Source organism: Podarcis tiliguerta, assembly GCF_965153285.1.
Source record: "Podarcis tiliguerta genome assembly, chromosome: 8".
NCBI classification, from domain to species: domain Eukaryota; kingdom Metazoa; phylum Chordata; class Lepidosauria; order Squamata; family Lacertidae; genus Podarcis; species Podarcis tiliguerta.
The window spans coordinates 38,736,880-38,751,758 of NC_139541.1; positions in this window are offsets into that span (position 1 = coordinate 38,736,880).

Consider the following 14,879-nt stretch of genomic DNA (forward strand, 5'->3'; position numbering starts at 1 on the left):
GGCAGAACGTTGGGCGCATCTGCCAGCTCCAAAAGCAGCTGCAAAGGGGGCTTGCCTCTTTGCCTCCACTCTGCCACTCTGGTTGAGGGAAATCAGGCAGTGTAACACTTTGTCAGCTACCTGTGGCTGCGGCCGTAGCACCAGGCAGCTGCAAAACGGATTTGTTTCCAAATAGTGGCACATGCTTTCGGAGCGTGCCTTTTCCGCTCGTTCTGTTTATTCGCTGGCTTGTTTTTAAATCCCACTTTTTGGCTGACGATACCGGGGTGGCAGATTCCGGTTAAATAATTCAACAATGCTTCATCATTCTCCAGCAACCTGTCGTTGCCTTTCCCTCTGCCATATGTGAAGCAGTAACCATCAGTTGCTTCAGACATCTTGTAAAGACTCATCTGTTTGCGCCAGCCTTTCCTGGAACCGTAAAATTAGACCCTGTTTTATTTGTTTGAATCACTCAGTTACATTTTTTAATGCTTTTTTGTAGCACTTTTATTGATTTTAGGTTGTATTATTTATTTCATAAAATCTATGCCCCACTTGATTGTTAAGAAACAAGTACCTCAACGGTTTACAAAGACATTTTAATGATGGTTGTTTTTAAGAGAGAGAGAGAATGTGTATATAGTACACCGCTTAGAGATTTTAAAAATATTAAGCGGTTTATAAATGGTTTTAAATAAATCAATAGGCTAAGGTTAGGCTATTGGAGTCTAGCCAAGAGTGCTGGATGCATTAATGCTCCTTAATACCTGCTGTTGGGAATCACAAGTGACTTCAAACCCTCCAGGTGTCTCTATTTTCCAGGGACCATCCAGGATTTACAGAAGCTGTCCCGGTTTCTGATTTTATCCAATAATGTCCCACTTTTCCTTAGGCGTTCCCTATTTTCATCGGAGAAATGTTGGGGGTATGCAAGTGGGAAGGTTCTGCTTATGGGATTCCCTTTGGAGTTTCTGGTTGTCCACTATGCAAACAGGATGCTGAACTAGATGGGCCTTCGGTCTAAGCCAACATACGAGACTCTTCTTGCATTATAATGTTCTTAAAATTCAACACTACTGTTCCCAGGAAGGGAAGGGGGCAATGTGCTTTATGGGTACACAAAGTTAACCAAAAATAAAGCAGGTTTTTAAGCCTCCTCACATTCAAGCAAGACCAGCATGTTTCTGGCCGAGCAGGTCCTTTTCAAAGCCCCTCAGTGAGTCAGGTGTCAGTGGGAACCAGAAGTGCATTGCCCCTAAGCAGGCAAGGAGGGAGCTTGGTTCAAGCTAGAGAAACAAAAGGAAGCTGTGGAAGCAAAGAGTAAGAGAAGCCCCTTCAAACAAGGAGGCAGCATCAAATGGGCAATTCTACCTGGATGTCTGAGGCTGGCTAAGCACATTAAAGGATAACCCTGCCATCCAGCAGAGGGCAGTGGTGTTCAGTGACAATTCCCAGCACATGGCTGGGCTCTGTGGGTTGTGAGGATAGTTGCATTGGCCAACTCTTCGGCTGGTTTTTAGGGGCTGTCTGGTGGAGAGGTTGAGACAGCCCCTAAAAACCAACCAAAGAGTTGGCCAATGCAACTATCCTGCTTGTCCCTGTCTGTTCCCAGCTGTGGCAACAAAATATTTTGCTCAACTTCCATAAGAAAGGTATAAGCAAAGTTTTGCAATGATATTGTGGGTGAAAGCCAAGGCAGGATACTGAAAGAGTCCAGCTCCTCTGCAAATAAATATGGGGGGAAAGGAAATACGATTTACAAAGTGGGTTTGCAGGGTAGCTCTTGGCTCGGAGCTTTTGCACTAAACCAGAAGTGCATAAAGCAGACCAAATAAAGGAAATCACAGTAAAAAAAAAAAAAGACACAAAAAATAATGAAACAAAATGCTTTCTGTGTTACCCAGTTGTGGCAAAGAAGCATAGAGGTGGTGCAACTGATGGCCCAGACTACCCCAGCAGTCATGCAAATGTTTTCAATCCACATGTCTGAAAGTTTCCTGGTTTTTTTTTTTGTACTGGTGACAGGTCAGCTTTTCATATGTGGCCACAAAGAACCATGGGAACTGTACTTTGACGTGGGTGCTGGGAATTGTAGCTCTGTGAGGGGTAAACTACAGCTCCCAGGATTCTTGGGGGATAAGTCATGAACTTTAAATGTGCTTTATATGTATGGCACAGATGCAACCTATAGGACCCTACGAAAGCAAGCTTTAGAACAAAAGCAAGCATTTTGCTCCTGTGCAAATGAGGTCTGATCAGAGAAGCCTTAAAAGGATTAGCATAATTTGTAAGCTGCAGAACAGCATAGATTGAAATCTGCTCTTCAGTTTTAGAATGGGGCAAGCCAGGAGCAACTCTTACTCCAGTGACACTCCCATGTCGCCTGCTTCCATTCTGGAACAATGGGCTCAGGTGATCTTGGGGTTTCTCCCTCCTACTCTTCTTCTTTTTAGGCATAGTGATTACTTGGGAGGGGGTCTCACCTGCCCCCTTTTCTTAAATTTGGACAAAGTGGCATCTTCTGCCATGGTGGGTAATGAGGGAGGTCTCCCTCTCCCTCTCTACTAGGGTTCCAGGAAAACGCAGAACAATTCATTGAGTCTTATCAAGTTCCTTGATGCTTTGCATGGAGAAGATCCCAGACTCAATCCCGGCATCTCCAGGCAGGGCTGGGAGAGAACACTGCCTGAAACCCCAGAGAGTCACTGTCAGTCATGGTAGACAGGACTGAGCTAGATGGAGGAGAGGACTTTCAATGACTCCTATTGATGATGGCTGTGTTCTGCCCCTGTCATTGGAGGAAGTAATGCTTCTGGGTGCTAGCTGCTGGAAACCACAGGAGGGGAGGGTGCTCTTGTGCTCAAAACCTGTTTGCAGGCTTCTCACAGGCAATGGGTTGACCACTGAGAACAGGATGCTGGGTCAAATGGACCATTGGACTGATTTAGCAGGCACTTCTTATGCCCAAGGATCTGACTAAGGCAGCTTGCTATGTTCTCTATCTTACTATAGTGCGCTGATAAGAACATTTGTTTTGCATGCAGAAGGTCCCAGGTTCAGTCCCTAGCATCTCCAAGTGGGGCTGTGAAAGGGGACACATACACACTGGTCTAAAGCCCTGGAAAGCTGCTGCCAGTCTGTATAGACATTGCTGAGCAAGATGGACCAATGGACTGGCTCCTTATAAGGGAGCTTTCTGTGTTCCTTTGCAATGACCTTGCAAGGTCACAGGCACACTGCGCATCCGTATACCTCCTCCCTGGCCTCTTCCATGCACACACGCTTTCAATACAAAGGTAACATTATCCCACAGGCCTTGAAAAGGAAGGAGCCTGTGAACTGGCAATAATGTGTTTGTCAAGTGGGAGACAAAACATTTCAATCAGAAGCTGCCATTGTCAGTGGGGAATGCTGAAAATGCCAAGCTCCCCTTCTGCATGGCTTGGGGTGGAATATTAAGAAGTGCCGTGCTGTGCCATGCCATGCCTCTGCTCTTCTTCCAGACTCAACAAGGATCCCAAACTCTTGCAAAAGTCAGGAATTCACTTCTGCACAAACTGCCCAGGAGACCAAAGGGAGCGGGTGGTGCTGGAGGAATGAGCAGTTTTTGTAGCCCTGAACTCTCTCAACCTTTGCTGGGTGCAAAGTGAGCATGTGACGTACCAAGAAAAGGCAACTCAGAAGGAAAACAGAAAGCGGAAAGGGGCAGTAGGAGACCCTACATAGGAAAACGCCGCTTTCCTTTGCATGGGTCAGGGAAACCAGGCAAACAGCTTTGCTTTCCCTACTCACTCCCCCCTGAATACAGAGCTCTCTGCTGGGCAGAAGATAGGCCCACCTCCCAGTCTCTCAGCCAGCTTTCGAAGCTCATTCTTGGGACTCCCTAATCGACACTAATATGACACCTCTGACCCCACTGCATATTTAGCCTCCAATATAAAGCAGCAGCTTTTATGCCACAATTGTAATGACTTTTAAAAAATAAATAGGGACACTGTCGCAAGCAAACTGCAATAAAAGCTTCTGCTTCAATCTATAATTAATCAAGGAGCTGCTTAATGTAGGGGAAAGAGAGGAAGGAACGGGGAGAAAACAGGACTCAGGATAAGCGTAAAGCACCACTGGAGGCATGTGGGGAAGGAGGCCACAAATATCAGTGAGGCAAAAAACAGGGAGGTGGGGAGCATGAGTGGTTAGGTTTTTGCACAAAAACAAACAAAAAAACCCCAAGAACAAAATAACAGCGAGGCTGATCAGGGGCACAGGAACATAGGAACCCCCCTATACTGAGTCAGACCATTTGTGCAGCTAGCACAATATTATCTACACTGGCTGGCAGCAGCTCTCCTGGGTTTCAGGTTAGGAACACTCCCAGCTCTGCCTAGAGATGCTGCCAGAGATTGAACCTGGGACCTTCTGCATGCAAAGCAGGTGCTTTATCGCTGAACTATGGCCCGTCCCTACCCATATCACATACTGTAATTGCTTGCTCCTAAAACAAGGCACCGTCAAAGCAATAATATAGAGGATGGTCTTGCAACAAATAATTCATTTGTGACATGAGCTTTCATAGGCAGCTCCCTCTTCAGGACCTCTGACCTGCTTTCCACATCACATTGTCATGCATTAGGCTGTAGCCTAATGAAAGAAACTCCTGCTTTCATTTCATTTCATTACTTAGTTTTAAAGTTGCAGCCACCAGCCGGACTCTTCCTTCCTAGTACACCAGCCTCTTTTTCTGGAATTTATCCAGAACACCATAATTCCCCAAGGAACTGGGCAGAACTGCGCTGCAAAATTCAGAGGGGTCTGAAGGATGGTTTTGTTTCAGTTGCTGTATTGTTCTGGGAAGTGCACATTAGGAAGCTTTTCCTTTTAAATGTGACCTGAACTGAATTTCTCCCCTATCTCTGCTCCTAATAGATTTGGCAAGTCATAGACACATCCAGAAATGAGCAATTCAGAGAAAGCACTTGGGGAGTCTTGAATGCACCCCTTTTTCTTTCAGAAATAAACATAAAAGCCCCTTTTCCAGGCCCTGTCAGCAATTTACTCCTTCCGGCTGCATGGAGTGGGGAAAAGATGGGGAACAGACCCATCTGGAGGAACATACAGGGGACTCCAGATGGACCAAGCTCATGCAACAGGTGCATGGATGGGGTGGACGGGATTTTCTAGGCTGCACAAATGTCTCTCTGTCTGGCAACCAACTATCCATGGGCCAAGGGATACAATCTGTCCCTTTAATAACACAGCCTGAGGTCTGTCACCACCCTGAACAACCATAGAGGCCAGCTCCCAAGAGACAGATGGAGGGCAGTTTAATCCAATTAATCAGAGAATGTTGGTTCTTATTGTGCCAAGAAACTGGCCTGTCTGCTCTGATGTCCTGCTCTGAGACCCAGGGGTCAGCCCAGAAAGCCTGCCTTTCATCAGAACAGTGTGCCTCTCCCAACGCCAAGGCACAAGGCTCCTCCTTTCTCCTCTAAACTAGGAACAGGGAACCTTTAGCCCTCCAGATGCTGCTGAACTACAACTCCCATCAGCCCCAGCAAGTATGGCCAATGAGCAGGGATGGTGGGAGTTGCAGTACATCGACATTTGGCAGGCTAAAGATCCTCCAAGCCTCCTGTAACTGCCAGGGGTGGCCCTTCCACGAGCAAGGTGAAGCTATTTGCTTCAGGTGGCAGATCTTACCACTGCTCCTGCCTCTGCACTGCTGCCAGCACTGCAGGAACTTTGCCTTGCCACTCCTGCAGCACCAACATCCTTGCCACTGCACCCACTGTGCCCTTGCTGCTGCTGGGTTGTGGCGGCAGTAAAGGCTCAGGCAAAATGCAGTGGTGGTGAGGCTGGTGGCAGCACAGGTGTGATGGGGGGGAAGGGAGTGTGTCTGGATCCGCAGTGGGGTATTGCTAGAGAAGCAGGGATGTCGCCAGGGCATTTTGCCTACAGTAGAAAAATGTCTTGGGCTCAGCAGGGATACAGGAAGTTGCCATATCCCAAACCAGACCATCGGTCCATCTAGCTCAGAAGTGTCTGCACTGACTGGCAGTGGCTTTCAAGGGTTTCAGGCAAGGAGTCTTTTCCCCAGCTCTACCTGGAGATGCTGCTGGGGACTGAACCCGGGACCTTCTGTTTGTGAAGCAGATGCTCTGCCACTGAGCTTTGGCAGAGATACCGTACTGAGATTCTGTGAAGCAGACCGATCCAGTTGTCCTGGAAGCAGAACCAAGGTGGGTTTCTGATGTCAGAGCCCTGGAAGGAGATGATGACCAGCTGCCAGCCAATGAGCCCCAACTCCTCACTTTAAAACTTGCACTCCAGATCCACTCTAGGCCAGGGGTGGCCAGTGTCCTGCCTGCCACATATTGCTGGACTACAATTCCCATCATCCTTGACAATTGCCCACGCTAGCTGGGACTGATGGGAAGTGGATTTGGAGAGCGCCAGGTTGGGGAAGGCTGGGTTGGAGTTTTGGACTAGAACAGGGCAGACCTGGGTTCAGATTCCCACTCAGCCATGAAACTTGCCAATCACCAGCTCTCAACCTGACCTCCCATGCAGGGCTTCTGTGAGGATAACAGGGAAGAGAGGGACCATGTATGCCTCTAGGAGCTCCTTTGAAGGGAAGTGTGATATTATTACTAATAATGCCATTCATCTATTTGGGAAGTGTGGTTATTTATTTATTTATTTATTTATTTATATTCATATATATATATTCCACCTTTTCCTCCAAGGGGCTCAAAGTACATAATTCTCCCCTCCCCCTTTAGTCTAAGAGACTGACTAGGTCACCCAGTGAGCCTCATGGCTGATTGGGGATTTGAACCCTGGTCTGTCCTGGTCTGACACTTTAACCACTACACAACACTGGTGTAATGTTACACCACATCGCCTGAAACTCTAACCATTAAATACCCTGTCGCTGCAAGAACACTATAGCAAGCAGGGTCATTTCTTCTCTCCCCCCCCCCCATCCCACGGCCCAAACACAAACACAAAGACGTTTTCTTATGTCCAACAGCTCCGACAGCTGAATTCCTTATGGTGTTTGCAATAAACACCGCAGTGTAAAATATTCCCTGTCTCCCTCCTCCCTGCCTCCATCTGCCAGGGGTTCTAATCTTTAATCCTGTCCTAATCTGTTCCACAGAAGGGACCCCCACCCAGTTGATATCTGGGGTCCAAAGAGCTGTCTCCTCCCCCATCCTCCCTTTCCCCCTGGGCGCAAAGTAGTGATTTAATCAGAGTAGGTGGAGGGCCGAGGAAAAGGGCAAAAGTCAGTGTCAGGCTGCAGCTGGGGGGTGGCTGGGCAGGAGGGTCAGGCAGCCATATGCTCTGAGTCAGGAGAAACCCAATTCATTAATTTACCATTGCAGAGCCTTCCTTCCTCATATCTTCCAGAGCTCAAGCAAGTGGGATTTAACCCTTTGGCCTGTGTGGGGAGTGAGCCTTGCTCTGTTTCTCTCCATGGTAGGATCTAAGCTAGATAACATTGTGGGGATATGAATCCCTATGGGAAACCTTCTTTTGGCCCAAGAGCCACTTACCCTTCTTCCAGGGCCATATGCCAGAGGCAGGTAGGACAAAAGGCGAAGGTAGGCAGAGCAACAAATGCACATTTTACCTTTGTAAAGTAGGCTAGTTTCTGCACACACTCACACACCCATCTCTGTCCCCCATCCAGACAAGCAAGAGGCACAGCCTTGGTGTTGGGCATCGCTGTGGGTCTTGACAATTGCCTAACGATAGGGTTGGTCCTCGGGTTTTGCATGAAAGGTGCTTGGGACACAACCCCTGGCACACACGGAGCCCTGGGAAACAACAGCCAGCTGCCATCCACTGGGGATTAGGACCAGTGTTTCCAGTCTGAGGGCCTGATGCTGCCGCTTCCCCTTCCAGAAAGCAATTGTGCTTGGATGGGATACAAAAGGTAAACAAATAAATGCAGGCTTTGAAATCCCTCCTGGCATAGCATCATCTGTGAAATTGATAAGTGTACCGTTTGCTGCTTTATCAAAGATATTAAACAGAGCCCGACCCGGGAGGAAAAAGCTAGAAATTCAAAATGAATAAACTGCAGGGCTGAGAGACTGATAGCTGTAAAATGAAATTCAGCAAGGATAATTGTAAAGTGTTGCAGACTAGAGAGGAGACGAGCAAAAGTCGCTAGTATAAGAGGAAGATGAATCGGCTCGGGAAGAGCCTGTGAAATAAGCAAGGGGCTGGTGCAGAAAAAGCAAAGCTCGGTGCTGAGGCACAGCTGCCAAGAAAGCCCAGGTTGGTTTGTTTAGGGAATGCCCCTTTCGGAAATTTGGCTTGTTGCAAAGCATGGGGGGTGGACAACAACTAGGAGGAAATTTTATAGCTCAATTTGAATGAGTTAAATCTGAAGGCAGCCTGGCTCCCTGGGATTGTTTGAGTTCATCTCTAATTATTAGCTGAAGCCATAACAATGTGAGTCCTGCTAAGGGAAACGGCTTCTGCTTTGAAGCCTGGGCAGGAATGCACAGGATGCCTGTCAGCTTTACAAGGAAGATCAGGACTCTCCTGCTTTGCAATCCCTCTCAAGCTTAAACGGCTTGGCTGATGAGGCACAATGGCGATGGATAGGAGTGGAAGATATGCCTGTTCTGTGTATGCTCAGCTCTTGCTGTTTGGCCCCGGAGCTTAAAGCAGAATGATGGCCCAGGACTCACAATTTGTGTTATAGAGGGGGTGGTTGGATCCTGACCAGGAGTGGAAGGAGCTTGGGGATTTTGGAGCTGGGAGACCCTGGCAGAGGTGTAGCAAGCCCAGGTGGTACCCAGTGCGAAAAATTTTTTATCACCCCCCATTGACAGCTTGTATAGGTATAGGTAGGCTGGGAGTCGCAGGCAGGCGTCAAATGTCACCCCCTCAGCAATTACACCTGCAGTGGTCCACTCCCCTTCCTACGCCTCTGCAGCCCCACCCCTGCGACCCCCAAGTACCCTGAGCCATCGGGGCAAGTGGGGAGCTAAGACGCTTTGCCAGGGCGTTGGCTAGGTTGCACACATCATTCTTTTGGGAGCCATGGCTCCCGTCCGTCCCCCTCCCTCCCTCCCCAGCTCACTGTAAAGCAGCACAGCAGGAGCCACTTACGGCGAGCTGGGGGGGGGAGGGAAACTGGGAGCCCCCCCCGGCTCGCTGTAAGCAGCTCCTGCCAGCAGCAGAGGGATCCCACCGCTGTCCGTACAGCGCTCCAGCAGCGCTGGCAACAAACTGCTATGTACAGCACGTGTGCAGAGTCGCTATGTACAGTGCATGCATGCAACACCATGCATGCATTGTACGTAGTGGTTTGCCACAGGCGCCACTCGAACACCGTATGGACGGTGGCAGGATTCTCTGCTTGCGGCTGCAGCCGTGAATGGAGGATCGTCCACATGAGGCTGCAGTGGTGCAATGGCTGCTCATGCCACTGTGCCCAGGCCGAGGCAGCAGGACAAGCACCCCATGGGGTTCCTTCTTGTCACCCCCCAGACATGGGACCCAGGGTGAACTGCCCCCCCCGCCCTCACCTTGTGACACCACTGGACCCAGGGAAGGGTCCTAGAAAGATGGGAGAGGTAAAATTGGGTCCCCAAGAAGTGTCTGAGCCTGGGAAGGGGGCCAGTAGCCAAGTGGGAGAAAAGTTGGGTCCAGGGGAGCAACCAAGAGGGTTGGCAAAGGGGTCCTCAGCCCCTGTGCTATGACCTCCATGCCACATACTTCCTGCTGTGAGGCATCTCCCTCCCCCCTTTTGAAAGGCAACTGAGAGTAGTGCCAACACTAACTCCATCTCTAAGGATAGGAAGGTAACACAGACTTTGAAGACACCCCCACCCCAGGAGTACCCATTTGCTTGCCCACTCCCGGGACTCTGGCTGTGCTAAGGCTGTGCCTGCCCTGCTCTTCAAAAGGAAGATGCAGGGGGTGTTTTGCTTGTTGGATCAAAGTCTTAGCTCATGCTTAGCCATGCATCTGTACCTCTTATTTACCTGCTGCACCTTGTAATCTATGCCTTGCCTGTGCACTGGTCTGATTTATCCATTAAAGGCTTTGACAGAAACTGGACTGTGAATTCTAGATCTTTATCTGGCAGTGAATGCCAGGACAATTTGGCACAATGTGCCGGGCACCACATGTAATCGGAGGTGGGGGGTTACTTTCTTCTTGAGTTAGAATTCCACCCTGGTTTCCTACACACACACACACCTGCCTCCTCCCTATGGTTGGAAGGTTTGTTACCTTCCCCTACACTGAGGGCTCTTTCTTTTTAAGACATTGCAGGGAAATCACAAACTCACTCCCAGCCAGTCATTTTACTAACATAATGCATAGCTAGACCTCTGCAAATACATTTCCCAGTCACATTATGCATTTTTGGCATCAGCTCTAGCCCACAAAAGCTTATACCACAATTAAATCTGTTAGATTTCACACATCACAGGACTTTGGGTTGTTTTTGCACAACTGATGAACATGGCTAATCTTCTAAGATTTGTTTATATGGAGGAGCCACCCATTTCATGGTTTTTTTCAGAGACGGTGAATCCAACTCAGGGCTTGCATTAGAAGTAAAAGCTGTTTCTGTTCTCTTATACATTTGAGAATGCAGATGAGGAAGGTTCCCTAATATTAAGAAGCAGTATGGTGCAGTGGTTAGAGTGCTGGACTAGGAGCAATGCAGAACCAATTTTAAATCCTCATGAAGCTGATTTGGTGGCACTGAGGTAGTCACCTATCCCTAAGCCTCACAGAGTTGTTCTTAGGAGAAAATGGAGTAAGGAAAACCCATGTGTCCCTCTGTGCAGAGGAAGGAATGCCAGAATGAAGGAATGCCAAAATGATGATGATGGTATCCTGTTCTAGTCTGGGACCTCCAGGAGGTAAAATCTGGCAAGCGTTCAGGTTAGTTCCCAGGAGTTTCAGGACCACGGTCAGTTCATTGCCTCACTAGGTATAAACTCAGGCTGGACACAAGACATGCATAAGCATCAGGCTTGGAATGCTGCTCCAGCAAAGGCCTGGTCCCAGCTGAGTAGTCCTGCTGTCAGGTTGATATCCCAAACTCTGGCCAATTTGGTCAGTGGGGGTATTAAAGGCGCTATGCCCTATTCCTCAAGCCCTGCCTCTGAGGGAGATGGAGAGAGTTCTGGGGAAGGTGATCCTCATCATTACTCTGGTTGCCCCTTTCTGTATTGGCAAAGGTTCAGAAAAGGGCAGAAAAAGAATAAACAAGGGACTAGAGCAACTTCCCTATGAGAAAAGGTTACAACATTTGGGTTTGCTTAGTTTTCAGAAAAGGCAAGTAAGCTGCGACATATGTATAAAATGGCATGGAGCAAGTGGACAGGAGTTCTTTTCCCACTCTCATAACACTAGCGCTTGGGGACATCCAATGAAGCTGAATGTCATAAGATTCAGGGCAGGCAAAAGAAAGCTTTCCCAAGAGGTAGTGATGGCCACCAACTTGGAAGGCTTTCAAAGAAGATTAGGCAAATCCATGGAGGATAAAGGTATCGGTGGCTACTGATGGATACATTCTTCCTCTACGGTCAAAGGCAGTGTGCTCCTGAATAACAGTTGCCATGAATCAGGAGTGAGGAGAGTGCTGTTGAATTCAAGTCCTGCATTCAGGTTTCTCATTGGGGCATCTTGTTGCCCGTTGTGAAAACAGGATGCTGGACTAGATGGGAATCTGGCTCTTCTTATGTTCTTAACAATCCAAGGAAGAGGCAGGTTGACCTCCACAAGCTGTGCAAGTGAAGGCAGAACTTACCCGGTTCTCCCACCCCATTAAGAGGTTGTTGTTTTTAGGAGTGGGAGTTACTTCTAAGGTTGTTCCCCCCAATCTTCCCCATTGTCTGTGTCATCAAGCCCTTCCTTTGAGAGCAGGGAATCTGAGTCCTGGGCCATGACGAAACACAACCCTATCACAACCAGTCCTTGTAAATGCCAGTCCCCTCCCGAAGACTGCAGAGATGCAGCTATCAGCTATCAGTCCCGGGAGACCAGAGCACCTCAGTGTAAAGTGCTTGGACCAAGTGGCTGCCACATCACTTGGAAGGAGGAAGAAGTGCAAAATTGCCCCATTACCATAATTGTATCAAATGATGATTGATGGAGATTAGTTCCTTGTTCACAGAAATTAGGTGAATACTTTTGGTGATGCTTGGATCTCAGCTGCGAACTGCAGCCACATGTAAGATGCCATCAAGCCCTTGAAGTCAAGGAGCTTCTTGATGCAGGACTTGGTCAGTTAGAGAAGCCCAGAGGAAGACCTTTCTCCCTGGGAATATGTCTGAGATTCAGAGGGCTAAGCAGCCAAACAACCCAAGGTGTCCAGAACTGTCATCAAGAGCTGTCAAAGCCACAGCAACTCCGTGTGTGTGTGTGCATTTATTTATCGTTCTGGCTATTGCTGCTGCTGGATCTCCTGCCACCCAGGCTTATACTTATTTATTTACAGATTTCATGAAGTTTCGTAATATCTGTACACCACAATTCCATGAAAAATATAAATGCAGTTTACAATTATAATACGATGAACGCCACACAGCCATTAAGCAAAAGACTGTTAGGAAAGCAGTGAACCAAGCCCTCAAAGCTAGTTGCAACTCATTTAATTTCAAAGACAACATTAAAATGGACTTGGAAGTATGGAGCACGCCCCTGCCCCCGGTTCCATTTAGGACAGCCTTCTTTAACCTCTTGCCCTTCCATCACCCCCTGGCTGCATGGGGCAGGTGAGTAGCTCAGTGCAGCAGCGTCTGCCCTGCATGCAAAAGGTCCCAGGCATTCCAAAGTAGGTGTGGGGATGTTAACTGCCTGAAACCCTGGAAAGCTGCTCTTAGTAAGTGTAGACACAACTGAGCTAGATGGACCAATAGTCTGACTTGGCACAAGGCAGCTTCCTATCTAACATCCGAAATGCACCAGGTTGGGAAGGATGCTTAGGATGTATGGCTTAACTGAATAGCCGTCTACTGCTCATTTATTCCTTCACGATCCTTGTCTGCGAAAACTGGACTGTTGCCATGATGCACATCCCCAAGAACGCAGATACAAACAGCTTTTTGTACATGTTCAAGTATTTATCGGAAGATCCCTTCTCATATGCTCCAGCATTGCAGGCACTGCAGCTTCATGGCAGAGTGCAACCTTTGCAAATTTGAGGGACCAACTTAGTTTCCTGGTCTACCCAGTCTTCAGATGGTTGACTGAAATCTCAAACTGCGTTAACAGAGGGGTGGATGGGCCCTTGTTGCTGACTTGATAACATCTGTTGCCTGCCCACCACCCTGCAATGTCCTAAACATAGAGGAGGCCTTGTTTGGGGTTCTTGTGCAGTTGGCAGCTTTGTCCCTGAGGTAAGAAATGTATTGCCACCTCTTGTCTACAAACTCAGACTTGCTTCTAGTGGCATTGTAGAAGTGTGAGTGTGTCTCTTAATATTCACAGGGATTGGCTGCCAGAGGCACATCAGCTGATCCCTTCCAGTGGGTCATGTGTCCAACCTCCCTGGGGGACATTCCTGTGCCCTGGCCTGGGCTAAAACTAGCTGCCTCCCCAATCCTTCAGTGCAAAGACTCTTCTCAGCGCCAAGGTCTCTGCAAACCTGAGGCACAGAGGAACGATGGGTAAGGGGTGTGTCTTCGGCAGTTCCTGTTGCAATGCATCAGGAGGACCGATGTTTGTTTGTGAAAGTAGCCAGGGATTGGGCTGCTGTGTTACTGGAGCATAATTCCCCCCTACATACACACCTCTTTCTGCGCAGCGAGAGGGATGGAGATGAAAGCAATGGGGGCAAATATTCTGCTCAGAAGCCCGACAGGTCTCTGGTGACCTCCATACCAAGAGAAGGATAGGAGGGTAGGATTTGCTGGAACGTGCCAAGAAGGACGCCGGCCTTTTTGTTGAAAATCTGGGATGCGAAATTGATCAACATTCCTTTTTTTTCCTCCCTCCCCGCCTTTCGTTTTTGGCATGAGCAGGGAAAAGCGGAGCTGGTGTGCTTCTTCCTGGAATACGTCTGCCAAGCCCACCGCAGCCCCCTGTGCCCCCCAGCCAGCTTGGATTCGGCATTTGCTCCAAACAGAAGGGATGTTCGTGGGCTCCTCTTCTTCTTCTTCTTCCTCTCCTTCTCCTTCTTTCTTCCCCCTCCTTCAAAAATATGTGGCTACACAATCAGCTGCTGAAAGGATCACAGCACTCTGGGTTTGTTCCCTGCCAATTTCTCTAAGAGCTCAAGCTGGCACTGCAGGCAGCTCCGGTGGCAACCAAAGGAAGAAGCCGGGGAGGCTGGATCGCAAAAGGAGGGGGAGAAAAAAAATGGACCCATGCCATCGACAGAGCGGTGTTCTCTGCCAGGATGCCAGAAGGCAGCATGGGGCCAAAAGGAACATACGAGGCTGAGAAGCTGGCAGCCCACTGCGAAGCAGGTGGCAGCTGAGTTGGCAGAGGTGCCATGGAGGATGGGTTGCCGAGACGCGGCAGCCCAGGCGAAAGAGAGGGAAAAGAGAGAGAGAAAGGAAGAAAGGAAGGAAGGAGGAAGCAGGGAATCTGGAAAGGCATGGCAGGTAGCGAGCAGGCAGTGAATCCGGAGGAGGAATGAGAAAAAGGTATTTGCCTTCCTTCTTCTTTTTTTATCCCAAGGAAAAAAAAGATCGTTTGTGTGCCTGTGTTTGTGTGTCCATCTGTGTGCATGGCTGTTTGCCTGCCAGCAGTGCGCGCGAGTGTGCAGTGACACACCGGTGTGCCTTTGTGCATGGTTATACCTCTCTAGCAGAAGAGAGCTTGGGCTGCTGGGCATTGCTCCCATGGAAGAAGCCACATCTTGCAGCCTGTGATATTGCCTGGGCTTTCTACCTCTCTTGCTTGTGTTG